Genomic DNA, 23,655 nt, shown 5'->3' with positions numbered 1-23,655 from the left:
GCCTTGTGGCAAAATTGATTTTGCCATGTGGCATATTTTATTGTCACGTGGCAAAGTTGATTTTGCCATGAGGGTTTTTTTTTTTTTTTTTTGCCACGTGGCAAAATGGATTTTGCCATGTGGCGTTTTTTATACCGATCAGGCATTTTTTTTTTTGGTGTGGCAAAATGGATTTTGGTTTGTGGCATTTTTTTTTTCGTTGTGGGGACTTTTTTTGGGGGTATATGGCATTTTTGCAGGCCATGCACATCCATGCCACTGACGGCTATGGATGTCCAAAGTTTCCGTTCATTTTAAATGGTAAAAAAAAATGTGTGACTGATTTTTGACTATACATTTACCATTAGCGCACACTGACATTCAACTGGCACCCAAGTAAGGCTATGCCAATGAAGACTATCATTGTCCATTTTAAATGGCAGAAAAACCTGTGTGGCTGTAATTTTTGACTATACACTTACCATTATTCCATGGCATAGCCTAATTTGGGTGCCAGTTGAATGTCAATGTGCTCTAATGGTAAGTGTATGGTCAAAAATCACAGCCACACTTGTTTTTTTGCCATTTAATATGAATGTAATATTTGGACGTGCATTGCCGTCAATGGCATGGACGTGCATGGCCTGCAAAAATGACATACAATCAATTTTGCCACATGCCAAAAATAAGTCACATGGCAAAATTAATTTTGCCCCATGGCAAAAAATGCCACATGGCAAATACCACTTTTTGTTCTCGGCCCTGCTGGAAAACTCCGCCTGCTTTCCATTTTGACGCTAGAATCAAGTAGAAAAATAGTCCTTATGTTTATGTACAGTGAATATCATAAGTCTGCACATCCCTATTCTCCTGCAAGGTTTTTCTGATACACAAAAATGAGACCGAGATCAATCATTTTAAAAATTGGCAGAGGGCCTTATTGTTGTCATGTACTTGGAATAGAAAATGCCTACACACTGCGATCCATCCTCAAGGTTTTTGTAATACAAAAAATGAGACCATGACAAATCATCTCATTTTTTTACCTGCAATTAACGCATTGGCTGCCACTGACATCGCTAGACATCCGATCAATTTGAAATGGGAGCGCTTGCAGCCTCCCAGTTGAAATGAATAAGGAGTCTAATCGGTATAAACTCAATTAAATCCATATTAGAAGGATGGAAACCGCCCCATGATTGGACGTCTATCACCGTCAATGGCAGTGAAAGCGTTAATGTAGACTGTTAATAACAGCTGATTAAACTAGATGCTAGAAAATGCAATTTCAGAAGAAATTTCGACGTGAGTTTGCTGTGATGGTTGGTATATTGGGTCACTCCCTGCTGATTTTGAGGCATATCGGACTTCCTGTAAACATCTGGTTACTTCCTGTTGATTTTGAGGCATTCCAGGGTCACTTCTTGTTGATTTTTAGGCATATCGGAATTCCTGTAGATGTTGGGTCATTTTTAATTGATATCTGGGTCACTTCCTGTTGATTTGGGGTCACTTGGGTTGGTAATTAAGAGGAGTGAATGGAAGTTTTTGTGCTATTGCAATGAATGGCAAATAGGGCCATTGAAAATGAATGTGAAATTTTGCCCTTTAGAAATCAATAGGTATGTTTTTGGCAAATTGGGTAACTTCCTGTTGATTTTGAGGCATATAGGACTTCCTGTAGATACTGGGTCTCTTCCTGTTGGTTTGGGAGGTTTTCGGGGTCACTTCCTGTTGATTCGGGAGCATTTTGATTTCACTTCTAGTCCATTTTGGGTTACTGAGTGTTCATTTTAAAGCATTTCAGAGTCACTTCCTGTTTACTTTGAGGCAATCCAAGGTCACTTGTAGATATTGGGTTGCTTTCTGTTGATTTTGGGGCATATCAGGTCCATTTCCTGTTCATATTGGGTCACTTCCTGTTGATATAGGGGGATTTTGGGGTGACTTCCTGTTGATTTTGTGGTATTTCAGTGTCACTTCCTGTTGATTTAGGGATTTTAGTTCCACCTCCTGTTCATATTGGTTTACTTCCATTTGATATAGGGGGATTTGGAGGCATTTTAGTTTCAATTCCTGTTCATATTGGGTCACTTTCTGTTGATTTTGAGGCATTTCAGGGTCACTTCTTGTTGATTTTTAGGCATATCGGAATTCTTCTCGATATTGGGTCATTTCTATCAGGTCCCTTCCTGTTGATACGGGATCAGTTGGGTTGGTAATTAAGAGAAGTGAATAGAAGTTTTTATGCTACTGAAATGAATGGCAAATTGGGCCATTGAAAATGAATGTGAAATTTTGCCCATTACAAATAAACAGGTATGTTTTTGACAAATTGGGTCACTTCCAGTTGATTTTGTGGCATTTCAGGGTCACCTCCTGTTGATAATGGGACATTTCCTGTTCATATAGGGGGATTTCAGGGTGACTTCCTGTAAATATTGGGTCACTTTCTTTATTTGGGGGCATTTCAGGGTCACTTTCTGTTGATTTTGAGGTATGCCAGGGTCATTTCCTGTAGATATTGGGTCACTTTTTGTGGATTTTGGAGCATTTAAGGATCACTTCCTGTTGATTTTTAGGCATATCGGACTTCCTGTAGCTATTGGGTCACTTCCTGTCAATTTGGGGGGATTTCGGGGTCACTTCCTGTTGATTCGGGAGCATTTCGATTTCACTTCTTCTACATTTTGGGTCACTGAGTGTTCATTTTAAAGCATTTCAGACTCACTTCCTGTTTATTTTGAGGCAATCCAAGGTCACTTGTAGATATTGGGTCACTTTCTGTTGATTTTGGGGCATTTTAGTTCCACTTCCTGTTCATATTGGGTCACTTCCTGTTGATATAGGGGGGTTTTGGGGTGTCTTCCTGTTGATTTTACGGCATTTCAGTTTCACCTAAATAGAGGGATTTTGGGTGACATTTGTTGATTTTGAGGCATTTCAGAGTCACTTCCTGTGGATTTTGGGGGCATTTTCAGGGTCACTTCCTATTGACAATGGGTAACTTCCTGTTGTTTTTGAGGCATTTCAGGATGTAGATATCGGGTCATTTCTATCAGGTCTATCGAGTCCCTTCCTGTTGATTTGGGATCAGTTGGGTTGGTAATTAGAAGAGAAGTGAATAGAAGTTTTTATGCTACTGAAATGAATGGCAAATAGGGCCATTGAAAATGAATGTGAAATTTTGCCCATTAGAAATAAATAGGTATGTTTTTGGCAATTTGGGTCACTTCCTGTTGATTTTGTGGCATTTCAGGGTCACTTCCTGTTGATAATGGGACACATCCTGTTTATTTTGGGGCATTTTAGGTCCACTTCCTGTTCATATTGGGTCACTTCCTGTTGATATAGGGGATTTCAGGGTGACTTCCTGTAAATAGTGGGTCACTTTGTTTATTTTGGGGCATTTCAGGTTCACTTCCTGTTGATTTTGAGGTATTCCAGGGTCACTTCCTGTAGATATTGGGTCAGCTTGTGTTGATTTTGGGGCATTTCAGGATCATTTCTTGTTGATTTTTAGGCATATCGGACTTCCTGTAGAAAAGGTCACTTCCTGTTGATATGGGGGCATTTTCGGGGTCACTTCCTGTTGATAGCGGGTCGCTTGGGTTGGTAATTTATAGGAGTGAATTAAGATTTTTGTGCTGTTGAAATGAATGGTAAATAGGTCCATTGGAAATGAATGGGAAATTTTGCCTATTAGAAATGAATGGATATGTTTTTGTCAAATTTTGTATGTACTGTACATTTTTAGCAATAATTGTATGCAACTTTTTTGCTCTTTAGCGTCCTGAATTTTTTGATGGATAAATGACGGTATTTATAAAAAAAATTGTAGGATAAGTAGCATTTTGAAAAAACACACTTATTTGGGGTTAATGGTCATTTTTAGAGTGTCAAATGAAAAACAGACCGCGTTGCATGAGAATTCCGCTTTTACCTTTTGCATTACATGGAAAGCTACCATCAATAACTATCAAAATAATATAGAAATTAACTTGCCAATTCATGCTATTTAGAAAAGAACCCTGGCCACTGGGAGGCAGTAGTGCTTCACAGAGAAGCACTGACAGTAACCCATCGTTGTAGAAGAAGTCTTCTATTTATCTAATTCAAGCTGTCGCTCCCTACACGGTCATTCCTTTGTCTCTTATCCAATGTCATCATGTTACAATGCTTCTGAAAGACTCCAGGGTCTTCAAAAGGTCGCGTGTCAGGACTTCCATAATTCATAAGAGTCACTTTCAGACCTTTTGCCTTAAGTTTTCAAAGGTCCCAGGAGAACATCAGCTGGGAATGTAAAAAAAAAAAAAGAACAAAACGGGGAATCCTTAAAGTGCCGCGACACATTTTCAAGGAGGCATGAGCCGGCTGCGCGTCGCGGATATAAATGGAGCGTCTCCGTTGCTCCCCGGGCGCCGCGATCTTAATTTGCCATAAGTTAGAATGAAACATTCATGAGCTTTATGGTGAGTAAGGACTCCATTAGAGGACGGCGGAGCTGAATGAATCATTTTTAGGCCTCACGGAACACACGTAGTACATTTTGGTTGGATGGACTGATACGATGCACCGCGTTATGGCAGGGTCATGATACGATACGTCCCGATACGCAATGTTTTAGTTGCACGTTGTTTTACTGTAATTTTCGGACTGTAAGCCGCACTGGACTATAAGCCACAACTGTCCACACTGTTTTAAGGGATATTTCCACCATAAGATATTGACCGGTAACACTTTATTTCACAGCGGCATCATAAGAATCTGTCATAATACCAAATGAACCACAATGAAGCTTTGAACCAATTGGCTGCAAAGCTTCATTGCTTCAAGAAGCTTCATTTGGCCATCCCAGCTCCCTTAAGGGAGACAGTCAACCTCTGCTGCCAACTGCTGTCAACACCGTTGTTGTCCAACATGCCTCTTAGCATGCATTGCAGCGCTACAGATTTGAATAACAATCAAAATTCATGTTCTGTGCTAATTATTTCTTCAGTTACTGTTCCAGTTGTTTCATTAATTGCTAGTTATGGTATTTGGTAACACTTTGTTTGACAGTGGCACCATAAGACTTTCATAAGACCATCATAATTATGGCATGACATTGCCATGAGCATTAATGAATGCTAATGACAGTTTTTGTCATTCGGCAAATTATCTCACTTTTGAATGGATGTAAAAGATCCAAGCTGGACTTGGAAAATAGTTAGCTGGCATTCCCAATCAAAATAGCTATGCAAAATACACATAAAACTTTCTCAGACTTTGGTCAAACTCTATTCAAACATTTTGTTTAGCTCAACAAATACACTGGATGGCAATATTGAGTCACAGTATACAAACTATCAATGGTCTCGTACGTTGTGAAGCCAGCACTCAAATGAACGTGAATCGGAATAGACCCAGTCTAAAAAAAATTTTTTTTTTAAACGGGGAGCTACAGTGTCAGTCGAGAGACAAAACACAGTCATTGGCTTTATTTCTACCCTAATGTTTCGCACAATAAGCTGCACCTGACTATAAGCCGCCACCCACAAAAATTGGCATGAAAACTGCATTTGTTCATAGATAAGCCACACTGGACTATAAGAAGCAGTGGTCCTCACTGTATTATGGGATATTAACACCAAAAGATATTAACCGGTAATACTTCATTTGACAGCAACATCAAACGACTTTCATAAGACCAAATGGACCCCCATGAAGCTTTGAACCACTTGGTTGCCAAGCTTCATTGCTTTAAGAAGCTTCATTTGGTCATCACTGCTCCCTTGGGCGAGACAGTCAACCTCTGCTACCACCTGCTGTCAACACCTTTGTCGTCCAACATGCCTCTTAGCATGCATTGCAGCGCTACAGATTTAAATAACAATCACAATTCATGTTCTGTGCTAATTATTTCTTCAGTTACTATTCCAGTTGTTTCATTAATTGCTAGTTATGGTATTTGGTAACACTGTGGCACCATAAGACTTTCATAAGACCATCATAATTATGACATGACACTGCCATGAGCATTAATGAATGCTTATGACAGTTGTCATTTTGTGTCATTCGGCAAATTATCTCACTTTTGAATGGATGTAAAAGATCCAAGCTGGAGTTGGAAAATGGAGTTAGCTGGCATTCCTAATCGAAATAGCTATGCAAAATACACATAAAACTTTCTCAGACTTTGACCAAACTCTATTCAAACATTTTTTTTAGCTCAACAAACACACTGGATGGCAATATAGTCACAATATACAAACCATCAGTGGTGTCGTACGTTGTGAAGCTAGCACTCAAATGAACGTGAATCTCAATAGACCCAGTCAAAAAAAACAAAAAAACACTGAGATACGGTGTCAGTCGAGGGATAAAACACAGTCATTGGCTTGATTTCTAAGTAATTTAAAACTCTCCATTGACACCTTGTGGTGTATTTCAATCACTGCATTACGTAGTTAAAGACACGGTGGAAGAACAGCTGTGACATCACCGCTACTAGTTAATTTTTTGATTGAAAATTTTACAAATTTTATTAAAACGAAAACAATACGAGGGGTTTTAATATAAAATTACTATAACTTGTACTCACAATGATCTTTTAAGAACTACAAGTCTTTCTATCAGTGAATCCCTTTAACAGAAAGAATGTTAATAATGTTAATGCCATCTTGTGGATTTATTGTTATAATAAACAAATACAGTATTTATGTACAGTATATTGAATGTATAAAAGTCTTGTCTTTCCATTCCAACAATAATTTACAGAAAAATATGGCATATTTTAAGATGGTTTCAATTGCAATCGCAATTACGATTAATTAATTTATAAGCTGTGATGAACTTGATTAAAAATTTTAATCATTTGACAGCCCTAGTATAAATGTGAAATCTTATTGGCGGTATTGCCTCCTCAGCAGCCACAGTCTGCAATCATGTTTTACATGTCGGTTGGCACTCCTCCTCTAAGCCGTGGCCGTCTGTAACTTTTCTGTAGCCGTAGTATTCCCAAACCAGCGATTTCGTTTTCTTCGATGGGGGGAAAAAAAAGTTCAGGAGTTTCACCTCGTCTAGCCATCATGTAGCACAGCTGGCTCTCTGACACTGAGCAACAACAGGCAGGGGAGGGTCAAGCCTTGCAGCTATAAGCGAGGAATTTCTCTAGGCATTTTTAAGACATAAAAAAAAGCAATACCTTAGGGACAGTATGACGGAAATTTTTTGCTTTTTTTGAAACCTTGACGTTGTCATAACACGGTATACCTTGAAACCGGTAATCGGCACATTTTTAATTGCAGCGCCACAAATATAAATAACATTCAAACTTCTATGCTAATTATTTCTTCAGTTACTGTTCTAGTTGTTTCATGAATTGATAGTCATGCTTTTTAGTTTGTTGGTATGTGGTAGGGGTGCACGATATGCATTTCTGTAAACCGATATCGATAACTTCCTGCTCCTCAAAGCCGATACCGATAACCGAGAATAAATATATAATTTTTTAAATGTATAACCTGAGTTTTTGAACACCTGGAGGTTTAAAAAAAAAATAGTGGTGGATTCAACATAGATTTGCCTTTGATCTCATCAGATTTTTCATAATGACATGAACAAAACCGTGCGTTTCGCTTCCGCGCTGCCCGACAGCCAGCTAAGAATAAATGCACTTCCATAAACCACAAGGCTTGGTCTTTTTTTGCTTTTATGGGAAGACACGCGTCTTAATATTGTGAAAGTACAACAGAAAAATACACATATTCAGTACTCAATATACAACAAACTGCACAATCCACTTATATACACAACTATTATATGTATAGCATAGCACACTAGCTTGAGCTACTAAAGCATTGGCTGGCTTCTATAACACAACTTATGAAGTTCTGTACATATGACCCTTCACCACAGAAGTAAACATATTTTGCACATCCATATGTAATAGTAAACATAAAATACTTACATATATTTCCGAGGTGGAAACGTAACAGAAAGCATTCACGACTGTCAATGCCACCGCTAGACACCGCAATGTGTAAGTGATTGAACCAAACTACTGTAACAAAAAATAGGTGCATTGAATTATTCTGACCAGCAGGTGGGAGCAATGCCCCGCAAATGGTCAAGTGATTTTCCATACTATTGTGTAAACTGCAAAGCCAGAACAGTACATATTATCGGTCCTATTATAAATGTTATTGGATTTATCGGGATGACGTCATAATTCCTATTATCGGACCGATAATTATCGTGCACCAGTAGTATGTGGTCATTTAAGTTTCATTTTGAAACTGAGTTTGACCTGTGATTTAATGACTTGCTATTACTTTCAATGTTCGTGGAGTCACTGGAAGCTAGTTCTTCTACTTATACATTATAAGCAGGAAATGATACTTCCTGTCTCATGAGCGCCACAAAATAGCTGTTGAATACTCGTGGTAAAGTTGCTTGGTCAGTAAAGGAATTTAACTCAACTACATATGGACTGTTTAACATTAATCATGTGGCATTGCATCTAGTCTGTATATCGCGATCATATGACGTCTCGTATCGTAATGGTATGTTGCCAAATGATTTTGTATCCCAAATCTATTGTTGATGTGTAACCTCAGCTTCTGTACGCACGTTGCATATTAAAAGTGGACTTCTTCTGTCTAGTGTGTATCTAAAAAAAAAAAAAAAAAAATTAAATACTTATGTCCATCGGACCATGTACTGGTGATGGACCGTGTCCCATTTTCATTAAGAGATAAGAAAAACAATTGACTCAACAGAGCGTTAAACTGTGCTCATGTTAAATAACATCAGGTCAATTGGGAAACTTCTGTAGGAAAAAAAAAAAATGGAGCAAAGCGCATTTTGACATTATCTATGCAAACATTCAGCGTGGATTAAACATTTTTAATAAAAAACTATTTAAAGGTGGGAATTGTTTTTTTTCGTTTCATTTTCAAGTTTATGTAACTCTAAATCACCACACTAGAACACACACTAGACATAATACCTAATAAAATGGCATTTTTATATTATATATATATATCTTTCATAAGTATTTAAATTTAATTTTATATTTACAAATCACAAAAGGATCACACACGGCTTCACAGATGCAATTACACAAAATGGTATTTAGTATATAAAAATATATACAGTATATTTGCAGGTAGTCCCAGGTTAGTCGATTTTTTTTTTTTTTTTTCTTTTAACAACATACTTGAATCACAATTTCGACTTTACGACGCAGGAGTCTTGTCCGCCATTTTGTCTCCAGTCGTTTTTTTTTTTTTTTAAGTCTTATAAACGGTACCTTATTGCAGGGGTTCCCAACCTATTCCACTAAGGCACACTGTGGGTGCAGGATTTCATTCTTACCAAACAAGATGACAACACTTTTTCCCCAATCTGGTGTTTTACAAGTGCAATCAGTTGATTGCAGTCAGGTGTGGCTTGTTTTAGCAGAAGCCTCATTGGTTCAACTGTCTCTGCTGGATCGGCTGGAACAAAAACCAGGACCCACAGTGTGCCTTGAGGACTGGGTTGAAAACCCCTGCCTTATTGCACTGTACCTCACAGTATCTTATTTTTTACTTCATTAATATGATATGTTCTGTCCTCACTAAACGTGAAGTTGTTCAGCTTCACAGACAGCAAACAGGGCAATCGTGCTTTTTTTTAAATAAGTTTTTTTACTTCCTTCTAGAGCTGTCAAATTTATCGCGTTAACGGGCGGTAATTAATTTTTTAAATTAATCATGTTAAAATATTTGCAATTAACGCATGCACGGAATGAACCGTTCATGCGTTGCCACAAACAGTTTACAATGATGCATTTTTAGCACATTGAGAGGGAAAAGGCAGAGAAATGCGAGTGGACACAGGTGTTCATTGGATCACGCCTTTTTTTGGCTTAAGCTTTGGCAGCTCCTACTAACAGTCATGGTTACCCAATTTCCCATCATGCATTTAGATGGAGCAGGAGACGATCTTAACACGCTTAATAGAACACAACGCAGAACATATTGTATACCATATGCAGCCACTACTGACAGTCATGGTTGCCCAACTTCCCATCATGCATTGGGGTGGAACAGTTAAGTCGCTACAGTATAATTTAGTGAAAGCACAACAAAAATAATAATCCTATCTCTCAAGTTTATTTTTTGATTGAAAATTTTACACATTTTATTAAAACCAAAACATTAAGAGTGGTTTTGATAAAAAATTACTATAACTTGTACTCAAATTTATCTTTTAAGAACTACAAGTCTATCTGTGGATCCCTTTAACAGAAAGAATGTCAATAATGTTAATAACATCTTGTGGATTTATTGTTATGATAAACAAATACAGAACTTATGTACATTATGTTGAATGTTTATGTCCATCTTGTGTCTTTTCATTCCAACAATAATTTACAGAAAAATATGGCATATTTTGGAGATGGTTTGAATTGCGATTAATTATAATTATTTTTAAGCTGTGATTAACTCGATTAAAAAATTTTAATCGTTTAACAGCCCTACTTCCTTCACTTTTGACAATTTGTAAAGCTGTAACACACATATGTACACTTATGTTCAAATCGACACACTTTTTATCACTAAAACACTTTACATAAAACAATTGATGTTCAAACGTCCATCTAGTCTGATCAATTTGTAAATTTAGTAGATTAGCCTAATTTGCCTAACAAAAGTCAGCTATCTTAAATGCTACAAACGCTAACGTATTTACAGTTCTCATAGCCAATCGCTCACGTGTAACTCCACAAACTGTAGCTGTAAACTCAATTACAAATGCATACATAAACATGTATTAGCTGAAACAACTTACAACCTTACGTGGGCCAAACCAGAGCGCAGCTATCCTTTATCCATGTCAGATGTCTGCTTCTCAGTCATCCAAGGCAACAGTCCAGCCAGACCCAACACTGTCCCCAGAGAGCAATGTATCCTCCATCATTATACAAAATATAGTGATCCCTTGTTTTTCGCGGTTAATGGGGACCAGAACCCGCCGTGATAAGTGTTTTGCTATGTGTTCAATTTATTTCTTCATATTTAAAATTGGAAAGACATACTGTATAAGATATCTCTCCCTTTTTCCCCCAAAGTATAATTTAAAAACAAAACATGTTTTATTTATAAATGGTTTTTAAGCACTTCAATTGTAATAATTATGATAAGTTTTAAACATGTTACTGTCCCACCGACTTATTTTCAAAAAAAGTAGAAAATTGTTTGTCTTTATTAAATGCTTCATTGAGTGAGTCCACTCAAATCTCCTCAAGCTGCTCACTTACACACAATGAGTTGCCACAGTAACTGTTGAACAAAATAGACGATGATTGACGCATGCGGCGCTTTGAAGTTTCTGCTTCCAAGCATCTCTGGCAATATCAAACCTCGAAACCAAAATCAAAACTTTAATAAACAACTCCTGTGCACTGACTGACCAAGAAAAGCAGCAGGAGGGAGAGTGAAAGACTATGTGATCGGATCGGGACAGCTCATTTGTATTTTTTAAATTTTCTTATGGCCTACTGCACGCAACACGTCACTTTTGCTCATTAATATTCATAATGTTAGCAACTGTTGCTATGCGGGTCAAGCTCGCGTTTGTCCCTCATGCTAAATGCATGTAAATAGTGTACAAACGAGATCTTTACTGAACTAAAACTATCAATTCTGTCCGAAAATGATGGCCCTGGTGCCAAAACATACAAATGTTCAGTTAAAGAGATTGCTTGTCGAGGGCTGAAAAATACACCTTTTTCCTGTGTGCATTGCCTTATGCCACTGACAATGACCTTTACCACCATATGCCCTGTCTTTCTTATATATTATATCCTCTGGTTGTTTTACCTCTGACCATTTTTCGGGGTAATTTACATTGTTTTTGTGTTGCGATCACAAATGCAACTCCGTGACAGCCAACGAACACTTTCAATTTTTCATTAATAATCTTAATTCTATAATGTATTTACACTTACCCCTTACTTTTTTTTTTTTTTTTTTTTACAACAGAAAAGGTAACAACAGTGGCAGTCAGATACCATTTTAATATTTTGCAGGTCATTCATTGTCAGACGGAAGCAGCACGGCAAAATGCCACGCTAAAAATAAGAAACTATCAAAATGGCGTACCTCTTCGTCCTCTGTAGGACCATGGCCACCAACAAAATGTTTACTGCATATGAAGGTGAATGGCTTCACCTTGCTCATGTCAAACTTGTCTTTTGGACCTCCGCAGAAGTTGATCCATTGTTCAGTTTTTCCTTTTTTTTTTTGGCTTCGGGAATTATATGAAGAAAACATCCTTCACATGTCGTAATGTCTAGAGTCGTTTCTAAAAGTTCCATAGCAGCAGTGTTTACTCACATTGTTCTTTTTTAAAAGATTACCGGCAGAAAACAAGCAGTACTAACATGGGTTGTATGTGAAGGCGCTTCCACTTCCGATTTACGATGGTGACGGCACGGTCTAAAAATAGCATTCGTGCAGTACGCTAGTGGAAAAAATCCGCAATGGACTGAGAGCGCGGCGCTTGAAGCGCAAAGTCATGAATGATCACTGTACAATACTTTTGAATTTTTAAAAAGTTATTTTGATATTTACTTAAAGGGTTAATTCCAATTTACACAGTAATTCGGGTTACGTCGCCAGCGTAGGAACGGAATTCGTTCGTAACCGGGGACTACCTGTATTCATAAAATATAATTAATATCCTTATATAAACATATAAATTCAATTGTTAAATGTAATTTTGTCAAGTCCATTTATAAATCATAAAAGGATCCTAAAGAGCTTCACGGACCGTTACACATAATATAAATAATATAATAAAAAGATTTTTTTTATTTTTTAATTATCAAAGCAACAATACAGAATTTCTGAGTCTAAAGTACTTTTTTACTCCATGCATGCTCCCCCAATGTATCCTGGTGAATCCATAAAGCCCTGACATTATAACTTTTTCTTAACCTTCAATAAAGATGATTAAATTTTGCACGTCCACGCGTAAAATCGCCCATAAAATACTACTCAACAGACTGGAACACTGGGTAGAGGTCCATTACACAGTGCTTCAGTGTTTCAAATCTTATAGACAAGATGGGGATTTATTTGTGTCAATCGGAAACCATGAGCAAACGTACCAAAATCACATGTGGGGTTCCTCTAGGCCCGTATCTCGGACCACTTGTAATTAACCCTCTGAACCTCTACAATGTTTTTATTCCCCAAACCAAAGTGCAACATTGAGCTTAATTGACGACAGCGGGGAAATAATCCGAAAGTCAAAAGTCCAGGAAGTGACATTGACATGATGTGCCACTGATTTGATAAACACCTCCTTGTACATTGGAAATAAACACCACAGCAGGCACGTTTATCATAGAGAGATGTTTAATACCGCTCCATATTAATGAATGGGAATGACCCATTTGCACGGTGGAAATAAATAATACACACCACCTTGCATCTTCAACACAAACAGAATAAATCCAACTAATCCCCAATTCATGTGCGTCCAAATTAGAAATCATGTATTAGTCAATGAAATAAATGATCAATGCTAGCGAATGATGTAAGGGACTGCTTTGTATTGTCGTGTAAAACCCCTTGGTCTTTTACCAAAGTTTTCTTCATAACAAGAGCACAATGGTGTATTCTTAGGCACTATTGAATATTCATGGCGAACAACACTGCAGCGTATCCAGCCTGTGTTGTTTCTCCACCTCCTTCCTGAGTGGCCCTCTTATCCGCCGCTGCCAGTCCCTGCCGGAGGCTCCACGACATATAGCAGAAGGCGAGGTGACTCAACACTGTGTGCTCGAGGGCGTTTTTTTTGTGTTTTTTTTTTCCTTTCGTGTTCGGATTCCTCACAGGTGAACGCTGGGAGGTCAGACAGCCATTCAAAAATATCACGGAATGATAATTGCGAGCGTGTGTTGCAGAAAAGAAACAACAAGGCATCACTCATTTCTAGATATTGATTTTTTTTTTTTTTTTTTTTTTTAAATCTAAAACAAACAAAAAAAATCTTCAAATACCTCTAAAATATGTGAAATCACCATCGTAGAATATATACATCCAAGGTATAATTTTATTGCCAAAAATTTAGTCATGAAAGTTCAGTCCCAAAAAATTCAGTAGTGAAAATTCTGTCACAAAATAAAAATTCTGGTAACCGGTGTCACGGACATCCAGCTGGAAAAAAAACCCCAAAAAAACTTGGTGACGAAAATTAAATCGTAAAAAAAACTACAAAAGAAATTGCTGCCAAAAAAAAAAAAAAAAATAATAATTCAGGTAACCAGGGAGAAGCAATCAATTTCCGTCTCGTGGACATCAAGCTGCAAGAAAAATGGTAACAATAAACTCAGTAGCGTATAATTGGACGCAAAAAAATTCCATTGCACAAAATTCAGTTAAAAAAAAAAACAGTCAAAAATTGTCTTTAAAAAAAAAAAAAATGTTAACCAGGGAGATGCAATCGATCCCCATCTCGTGGCTGTCCAGCTGCAAAAAAAAAAAAAAAAAAAAAAAAGTCGTAATCAGTCGTAAAAATTGTACAAAAAAAATTAAGTCACCAACAAACATTCAAGCAACCAGGTAGAAGCAATAAATATCCGTCTCGTGGACATCCAGCTGCAAGAAAAAAAAAATCAGGAACAAAAATTAAGTAGAGTATATTCAGTCACAAAAAAATTCAGGTGCAAAAAAATTCAGTTACAAAAAATCAGCCACAAAAAATTCAATGTCTCAAATTCAGTAGTGAAAATTCAGTTGCAAAAAATTATTATTGGAAAATCTATCATAAAAAATTGTTAATAAAAAAATTCAGTCGCCCAAAAAAATTCAGGTAACCAGGGAGAATTAATCAATCCCCGTCTCGTGGATATCCAGCTGCAAAAACAAAATTCAGTGACAAGAATTCAGTAGTGTATAGTCAGTCAAAAAAAAAATTCAGTTGCACAATATTCAGTGACTCAAATTCAGTTACGAAAAATACTCTAAAAAACAAAACAAAGATTGGTAACCAGGGACAAGCAATCTATCCCCTTCTCATATATGTCCAACTGCAAAGAAAAAATAATAATTTGCGAAAATTCAGTCACAAAAAATGTAATACATTCAGACGTAAAAAAATTCTATTACAAAAATTCATTTGCAAACACAAAAAAATTCAGTCACCAAAAAAAATTCAAGCAACCAGGGAGAAGCAATCAATACCTGTCTAGTGGACATCCAGCTGCAAGAAAAAAAAAAATCAGTAACAAAAATTAAGTAGCGTATATTCAGGTGCAAAAAATTCAGTTACAAAAAAATCAGCCACAAAAAATTCAATGTCTCAAATTCAGTAGCGAAAATTCAATTTCAAAAAATGATTAGTGGAAAATCTATCATAAAAAAAATGTTAATAAAAAAATTCAGTCGCCCAAAAAAATGCAGGTTACCAGGGAGAAGTAATCAATCCCCGTCTCGAGGATATCCAGCTGCAAAAATAAAAATTCAGTGACAAAAATTCAGTAGTGTGTATTCAGTAAAAAAAAATTTCAGTTGCACAATATTCAGTGGCTCAAATTCAGTTACGAAAAATACTCTAAAAAAACAAAACAAAGATTGGTAACCAGGGATAAGCAATCTATCCCCTTCTCATATATGTCCAACTGCAAAGAAAAAAATAATAATTTGCGAAAATTCAATCGCAAAAAATGTAATACATTCAGAAGTAAAAAAATTCTATTACAAAAATTAATTTGCAAACACACACACAAAAAAAATCAGGTAACCAGGGAGAAGCAATCAATGCCCGTCTCATGGACATCCAGCTGCAGGAAAAAAAAAAATCAGTGGCTTATATTAAGTCGCAAAAAAATTCAGTTAGAAAAAAATCATCCATAAAAAATTCACTGGCTCAAATTCAGTTGCGAAAAATTCAGTCTCAAAAATATAAAATAAAATAAAAAATCAAAAAATAAGGTAACCAAGGCGAAGCAATCGACCACCTCCTCGTGGATGTCCAGCTACAAAAAGAATTCAGTAGCGAAAATTTCGTTGCACAAAATTCAGGTACAAAAAAAATTGACCCTCTTTCATTTTCATTTTTTTTTTTTGCGGCTGAATTATTGTGACCAAATATTTTGGTTTTAGACTGAATTGTGATACTGAAAACAATTCCGTGTCATAAATCCAAATTCAAACTCCGGTTTTATAGATCTACTTCCACAAAAGTGCTTGACTAGATGTGCACCAGCAACTGCATTTTATGTTTATTTTACTGATGATCAGATTCATTTAATTGACATACGATCAATCATACAACCCGAATCAAAGCAACTCTTCAGAACTACAGAAAAACACACAAAGTATATGTCATTCTTCCAACAACTTCCTTGAAACCAGAAAAATCCCTACACTTAAACACCTAGCTTCCGCCCCGCAACCTGATTTTTTTCTTCCCCTTTTAACCGTCTTAGCCCCGTCATTTTAAAATAATCCCCATATTTCACGCCGTCGCTCATCTGCGTGCTTTTTAGTGCCACCGTCAAGAGCGCCATCCATGCGGAACGTGGAGCTTTTGCTCTCAAAACACCCGAGTCCGGTTTGCTGCCAAGGAAGGGGAAAAACTGAAAATGTTCTGTTGTAAGCTCAAATCAAAAAACTCACTTATTGATATTAAAAGCTGTTTGTAGTCTGATTTATCAAACACTTTTCCACCTGGTGTCGGGTTTATTTTAGGTCAGCGATAGGTAAAGGTGGGAATCTTTGGGTACCTAATAGAGATGTCCCGATCGATCGGGTCCGATCACGTCATTTTCAACATATCGGAATCGGCAAAAAATATCGGCCATGCCTTTTTTTAATATCTCATCCAGAGTCTTTAGATTAGGCTTAAGGTAGAATTATCAAATTTAACCTGATGACGGCGGTAATTCATTTTTTAAAAAATGTATCATGTTAAAATATTTAACGCAATTACTGCATGCGCTGCACGACCCACTCACGCACTGTCGCACTCAATCTGTAATGGTGCCGTTTTACCTATATAGAGAGATAAAAGGCAGCGTAAAATGAGTAGAGTGAATTTTGGCAGCCTTTGGAGCCTTTTATTAATTGGCTAAAGCCTTACAATCCCTCTCCCTACGATTAGAAATATCATGGGAAGCAAGGTAGCAAATGATCTTTTTCTTAACACCTTATGTTACTTCCCAACGCAGAGAAGATATATCAATTGGTACCACTTCCCATCATGCATTTGGGCATGGCTACAGCATCATTTACTGAAAGTTCAACAAATACACTAGATGGCAGTATTTAGTCACATTATACAAAGTCACAAGTCTTTTTTTATCCGTGGTTCCCTCTCACAGAAATGCCATCTTGAGGATTTATTGTCATGATAAACAAATGCAGTACTTATGTACTGTATGTTGAATGTATATATTCGTCCGAGTTTTAGTCATTTTTTTCTTAATGCATTGCCAAAATGTATATGATCGGGAAAAATTATCGGGAATGCTTGGAATTGAATCGGGAGCAAAAAAAAGCAATCAGATCGGGAGAGATCGGGATCGGCAGATACTCAAACTAAAACGATCGGGATCGGATCGGGAGCAAAAAAACATGATCGGAACAACCCTAGTACCTAACGATTCGATTACGATTCAGAGCCTCCGATTCGATTATAAATCAATTATTGATGTCACCCAAACCCTCCCTTTTAATGTTTTGTACATTAGTTCCAAAATAGTTTAAAAATCCTATTAGGCTAAACCAAACTAATATTGAATTATCAAGTTAACAGTTAAAAACATTAAATAAAATACTCAAGTCCCCATTCTGTATCAGCAGCTGTAAACTACATTCAATTAATTTAATGATGTGAATCAACCGTTAAAGTTGATCAAATTTCTCCCTTTATTCCATAAGTTTTAAAACGGTTTCATTATTTAAAGATAGATTCAAGTCAAGATTTTGCTGATTTTGGAGTATTTCAGATAAAAAGTTAATTGGGTTCGCTACAACAGAGCCTTCTACAGAAGTCTACTGCTTTAAGATGGCGGCTGTTTACAACGCGGCAACTACTAAACGGCAAGCCTGTCGTTTCGCATCTAGTTCTTTTAATATGTTCTAACACCGCAGTCGTCTGTCATTTAGCATCGAGTTCTGCATATATGTGATATCTACTATAGCCGTATGTGGCTGTATGTTTATAGCAACTAGCAACTGGGCAGTGTTGTCACGGATTACTTAAAAAAAGTAATTTGATTACTGATTACACCTCATAAAAGTAATTTAGTTACTTTACTGATTACTTTATTATCAGAGTAACTAAGTTACTTTAAAAGTAACTTATCAGTTACTTTTTACCTTTTTTTTTTTTTTTTAAACATAAAAAGAACAGAAAAATCTCATCGCGTGTAATTCAGTTTTTCACATAAGGCTTAATCTTTGAGTTAGCAAGGGTTTAATTAGTCGACCAACATTGACTCGCCCAAGCTTAGCCATTCCGGAGCCCTAAAACTAACAAATAACTGACAAACTGCACAAAATTTGTTTAAATCAACTCCAAAGACTAATTAAACCCGCGCTGACTCCAAGATAAAGCCTAATGTAAAAAATTCTGAACTTCCCCTTTGAAATAAAGACCTAGCCGTTAAAATGTTGTTCTCTAAAAGTTGTAAAGCAATAAAACAAATAACAAAAATTAATGAAATGAACAAAAATCCTACAACGTAAAGTTTTCATAATTGGTCAAAATCATTTTTCGAACAGATAATGTGAGTAGCACCTTGGGGACTATCCTTTGCTTTGCTTAGCCAAAACTACACCAGAGGAGGCAAGATGGATATTTAGAATTTCTTTAAACCTAAACTTTCAAACGCTGCCAACAACAACTTGAACAGTTGATTGAACTTGAACAGTGTCAGGATGTGTGTGTGTGTGTATGTGTGTGTGTGCGTGTGTGTGTGTGTGTGTGTGTGTGTGTGTGTGTATATATATATATATATATATATATATATATACATACAGTGCCTTGCAAAAGTATTCGGCCCCCTTGAATCTTGCAACCTTTCGCCACATTTCAGGCTTCAAACATAAAGATATGAAATTTAATTTTTTTGTCAAGAATCAACAACAACTGGGACACAATCGTGAAGTGGAACAACATTTATTGGATAATTTAAACTTTTTTAACAAATAAAAAACTGAAAAATGGGGCGTGCAATATTATTCGGCCCCTTTACTTTCAGTGCAGCAAACTCACTCCAGAAGTTCAGTGAGGATCTCTGAATGATCCAATGTTGTCCTAAATGACCGATGATGATAAATAGAATCCACCTGTGTGTAATCAAGTCTCCGCATAAATGTCCTGCTCTTTGATAGTCTCAGGGTTCTGTTTAAAGTGCAGAGAGCATTATGAAAACCAAGGAACACACCAGGCAGGTCCGAGATACTGTTGTGGAGAAGTTTAAAGCCGGATTTGGATACAAAAAGATTTCCCAAGCTTTAAACATCTCAAGGAGCACTGTGCAAGCCATCATATTGAAATGGAAGGAGCATCAGACCACTGCAAATCTACCAAGACCCGGCCGTCCTTCCAAACTTTCTTCTCAAACAAGGAGAAAACTGATCAGAGATGCAGCCAAGAGGCCCATGATCACTCTGGATGAACTGCAGAGATCTACAGCTGAGGTGGGAGAGTCTGTCCATAGGACAACAATCAGTCGTACACTGCACAAATCTGGCCTTTATGGAAGAGTGGCAAGAAGAAAGCCATTTCTCAAAGATATCCATAAAAAGTCTCGTTTAAAGTTTGCCACAAGCCATCTGGGAGACACACCAAACATGTGGAAGAAGGTGCTCTGGTCAGATGAAACCAAAATTGAACTTTTTGGCCACAATGCAAAACGATATGTTTGGCGTAAAAGTAACACAGCTCATCACCCTGAACACACCATCCCCACTGTCAAACATGGTGGTGGCAGCATCATGGTTTGGGCCTGCTTTTCTTCAGCAGGGACAGGGAAGATGGTTAAAATTGACGGGAAGATGGATGCAGCCAAATACAGGAACATTGTGGAAGAAAACCTGTTGGTATCTGCACAGGACCTGAGACTGGGACGGAGATTTATCTTCCAACAGGACAATGATCCAAAACATAAAGCCAAATCTACAATGGAATGGTTCAAAAATAAACGTATCCAGGTGTTAGAATGGCCAAGTCAAAGTCCAGACCTGAATCCAATCGAGAATCTGTGGAAAGAGCTGAAGACTGCTGTTCACAAACACTCTCCACCCAACCTCACTGAGCTCGAGCTGTTTTGCAAGGAAGAATGTCAGTCTCTCGATGTGCAAAACTGATAGAAACATTCCCCAAGCGACTTGCAGCTGTAATTGGAGCAAAAGATGGCGCTACAAAGTATTAACGCAAGGGGGCCGAATAATATTGCACGCCCCACTTTTCAGTTTTTTTATTTGTTAAAAAAGTTTAAATTATCCAATAAATTTTGTTCCACTTCACGATTGTGTCCCACTTGTTGTTGATTCTTGACAAAAAATTAAAATTTTATATCTTCATGTTTGAAGCCTGAAATGTGGCGAAAGGTTGCAAGGTTCAAGGGGGCCGAATACTTTTGCAAGGCACTGTATATATACACATATATATACAGTATTGGCCAAAAGTTTGGAGACACCTCAAAGGTGGATACTTTGAAGACTGTAGAACACAAAACCGGTTTTTAGTTATTTCCCTTTTTTTTTGCCATTCTACATTTTTGTTCATAGTTTTATGTCTTCAGTGAGAATATACAATAGTAGTGAAAATATATAAAACTCAAAAATTATGAAGTGTGTCCAAACTTTTGACTTCAGTCTTCAACATGTTTCTCCCCGCAGTCCCACAAATGTAAAACTCCACCTATGATTACAAACTCTAAAATGTACATAATTACATATATTATAAAGGCTGGTTACAAACTGTAGAAGTGCCGGCTGTCTCGTTACCTGTCGGCTTTGTCTCGAGTTTTTTTCGCGATGCGTTGTGCTGTAATACCAAGTGCTTCCTTGTTGAATTGGATGTCGAGTATATAGCGGTTGACAGTCTTTCTGAGCCAGCGCAGAGTTTGCAACGCACGGAGATATTTTTGTCATCTTTACTGGACGGATATGTGAAGTAATGGCTATATCTCCAGTGAGCAAATGCAGCCGTTTGTTGTATCTCTCCGGCTCTTTTACTGTTAGCATCCTGATAGGTAGCCACTAGCCAGGCTAAGTTGTTGACCGCCGTGGCAGACGGCGCGCGCACAGGCAGCATGGTAACACACGTGACCCGTTTTTCCCCCCCGATGAGAAAACGTGAGATGTGATGTCACTCCCAAACTCAAGCGCAGTATTTTCTTTCCAAATGCACTTCGTACATGACTAGAATATTCTTCATTCTACATACAGTATGAGGCAACAACAAAATAGTAACGCACAGGCACCGAGGAAACTAACTTTAATCAGATTACTGGCTTGGAAAAATGAACGCGTTAGATTGCTCGTTACTGAAAGAAAGTAATCAGATTACAGTAACGCGTTACTTATTAACGCGTTACTGACAACACTGCAACTGGGCTTTGTTTGAACCAGCTGTCGGCCGCAGTCAGGTATTTTTGTTTTTTTATCTAGCGGCATCAGTTGAACATGATATTTGCTCTCGGTCCGTTCCTCATTGCGTCCTGAAGACCGCGCTGACTGTGTTTTAGTTCCGCTTTACCTGGTATAATTCAGTAATCGGAATTTGGATGTTTGTGAATCGTTCTCGAATCTTCCACGGCCGAATCGCGAATAATCTAAGAATCGGAAATTTCGCACGCCTCCAGCGATCAGTGGTATTACCATCCAAAGATGTCAAACTCCCTTTGGAGGAAAGCAAAGGTCTTTCCAGGTTAAAAGGATGTAAGTGATTATTTCTCACGTCACTTTTGGTGCTCACAAAGGGATTAAAAGCTTGCTAAAGACAGACGTTCTCCTTGTCGAAATAAACCGATGAGGCTTACTCAGTAAAGGTGATGGTGTTTTTGAGAAATCATGCGATTGCTATTGGAAGGCGACTGACGAAATACTGATTATTGATTGTACCCATCCTTCTTTTGCCTCCACGCACGATGAGTAAAGTTTGCACCAAAAAGTTCTACAGGTGTATGAAAAAGTATCTGAACCTTTTGGAATTTCTCACATTTCTGCATAAAGTCACCATCAAACGTGATCTGATTTTATACCATTATTAAGTGAATTATTTTCATTATGTTCAAACTTACATTTACCCGCATTTACATTTTTTACTTGCTGAATGCGCCAGTCCATTACAACCCCCCCCCCCCACCTGCACATTTGATTGGCTAATGATCATTGACCCACGCCCGACACGCATGCTCACTCACGCAGCCCCGACAGAAATACAGTGTATCACAAAAGTGAGTACACCCCTCACATTTCTGCAGATATTTAAAGAAAAGAGAAAAAAAGTCTTAAATAGCATTATTATGTGAATTGCAAACATATTTTGAGACGATTCGACTATATACAACAATTTAGCAAAGCGCAGATGACGAGAAATGAGTCTTTTAATCTGCCGGTTAGCTACGCCTACTGTTATAGGGTTCTAGCGTCCCCAACAGCTGGATGACGTCAGCTGGAGACTGGGCTCATCGGTTTTACTATTCAGCCCATTGAGGGGGAATTATTCAGAACGAGGAAAACGCGATGAAGAGAGACGCAAAATGTCATTGTTTCTGTCTCGTTACCTCAATATTTTTACAGGATATTCTTTTTATCCAAGTATTTTTCCCCCAATAGCTAAATAAACGGCTTGAGAAGGACCAGTCAGCCCGTCGAGGGGGAACTATTCACAATGAGGAAAACGTGACGAAGAGAGCTGCAAAATGTCATTGTTTCTGTCTCTTTACTTCAATATTTTTACAGGATATTCTTTTTATCCAAGTATTTTCCCCAATTGCTAAATAAATGGCATGGTCATAACAAATAAGTCTTGTGCTAAATGGAATATGAAATAATAAAAATGCACTTATTCGGGACGATATGGCAAAATTACTCCATAATGGTCAAAACTGTCGACTTCACCTTTACTGTCGCACCTCCCGAACGATATTTTATGACACCTAAATCGGACATAGGTCATTTCCCATCCCCGGCTTCGGTGAATGTAAACAAACCAAGAGGCGTGACAGCTAGCCGACATGCTAACCCGAACCGAGTGATGTTTCAAAGTCTTCGAAGCGGAAAATCACACATAACTAGCCCGGAATATTTGACATGATGACTGGGTTGTCGATTGTCTTCGCGGATCGGCAAACCGCCCGGCGGAGATCAATTTACAGTTCGTTCCCCGGAGGAGGGCGGCTGCAGTTGTTGTTCAGCTAATGTTTTTATATGCCTATCAATAATCAAACGTAAGTTTGTAATCGCTGTACAGTGGTACCTCTACATACGATCACTTCGACACACGATCTTTTCGATATCCGACGTAAAATTTGAGCCGCCATTTGTTTCTACATCCGACGAGTTGCTCGAAATACGACGACATGACAGCACTGCAAACGAACGCACGGTGGATTTTCTTGTGTGAGAAATCAACACAGTTTTCAAAAAAAGTTGATACAGTTGGAGAAACAAG

At 37.6% G+C, this 23,655-nt stretch overlaps 1 protein-coding gene across 7 annotated transcripts in view; it reads left to right on the top strand.

Moving 5' to 3' along the window:
* The window catches only part of inpp4b (inositol polyphosphate-4-phosphatase type II B), a 501,746-nt gene that overhangs the window by 75,477 nt on the left and 402,614 nt on the right, over nucleotides 1-23,655 (top strand). The window lies entirely within an intron of this gene.

This window comes from Corythoichthys intestinalis, chromosome 8 (assembly GCF_030265065.1).
Source record: "Corythoichthys intestinalis isolate RoL2023-P3 chromosome 8, ASM3026506v1, whole genome shotgun sequence".
Lineage (NCBI taxonomy): Eukaryota > Metazoa > Chordata > Actinopteri > Syngnathiformes > Syngnathidae > Corythoichthys > Corythoichthys intestinalis.
This window is presented reverse-complemented; position numbering and strand designations above follow the sequence as displayed.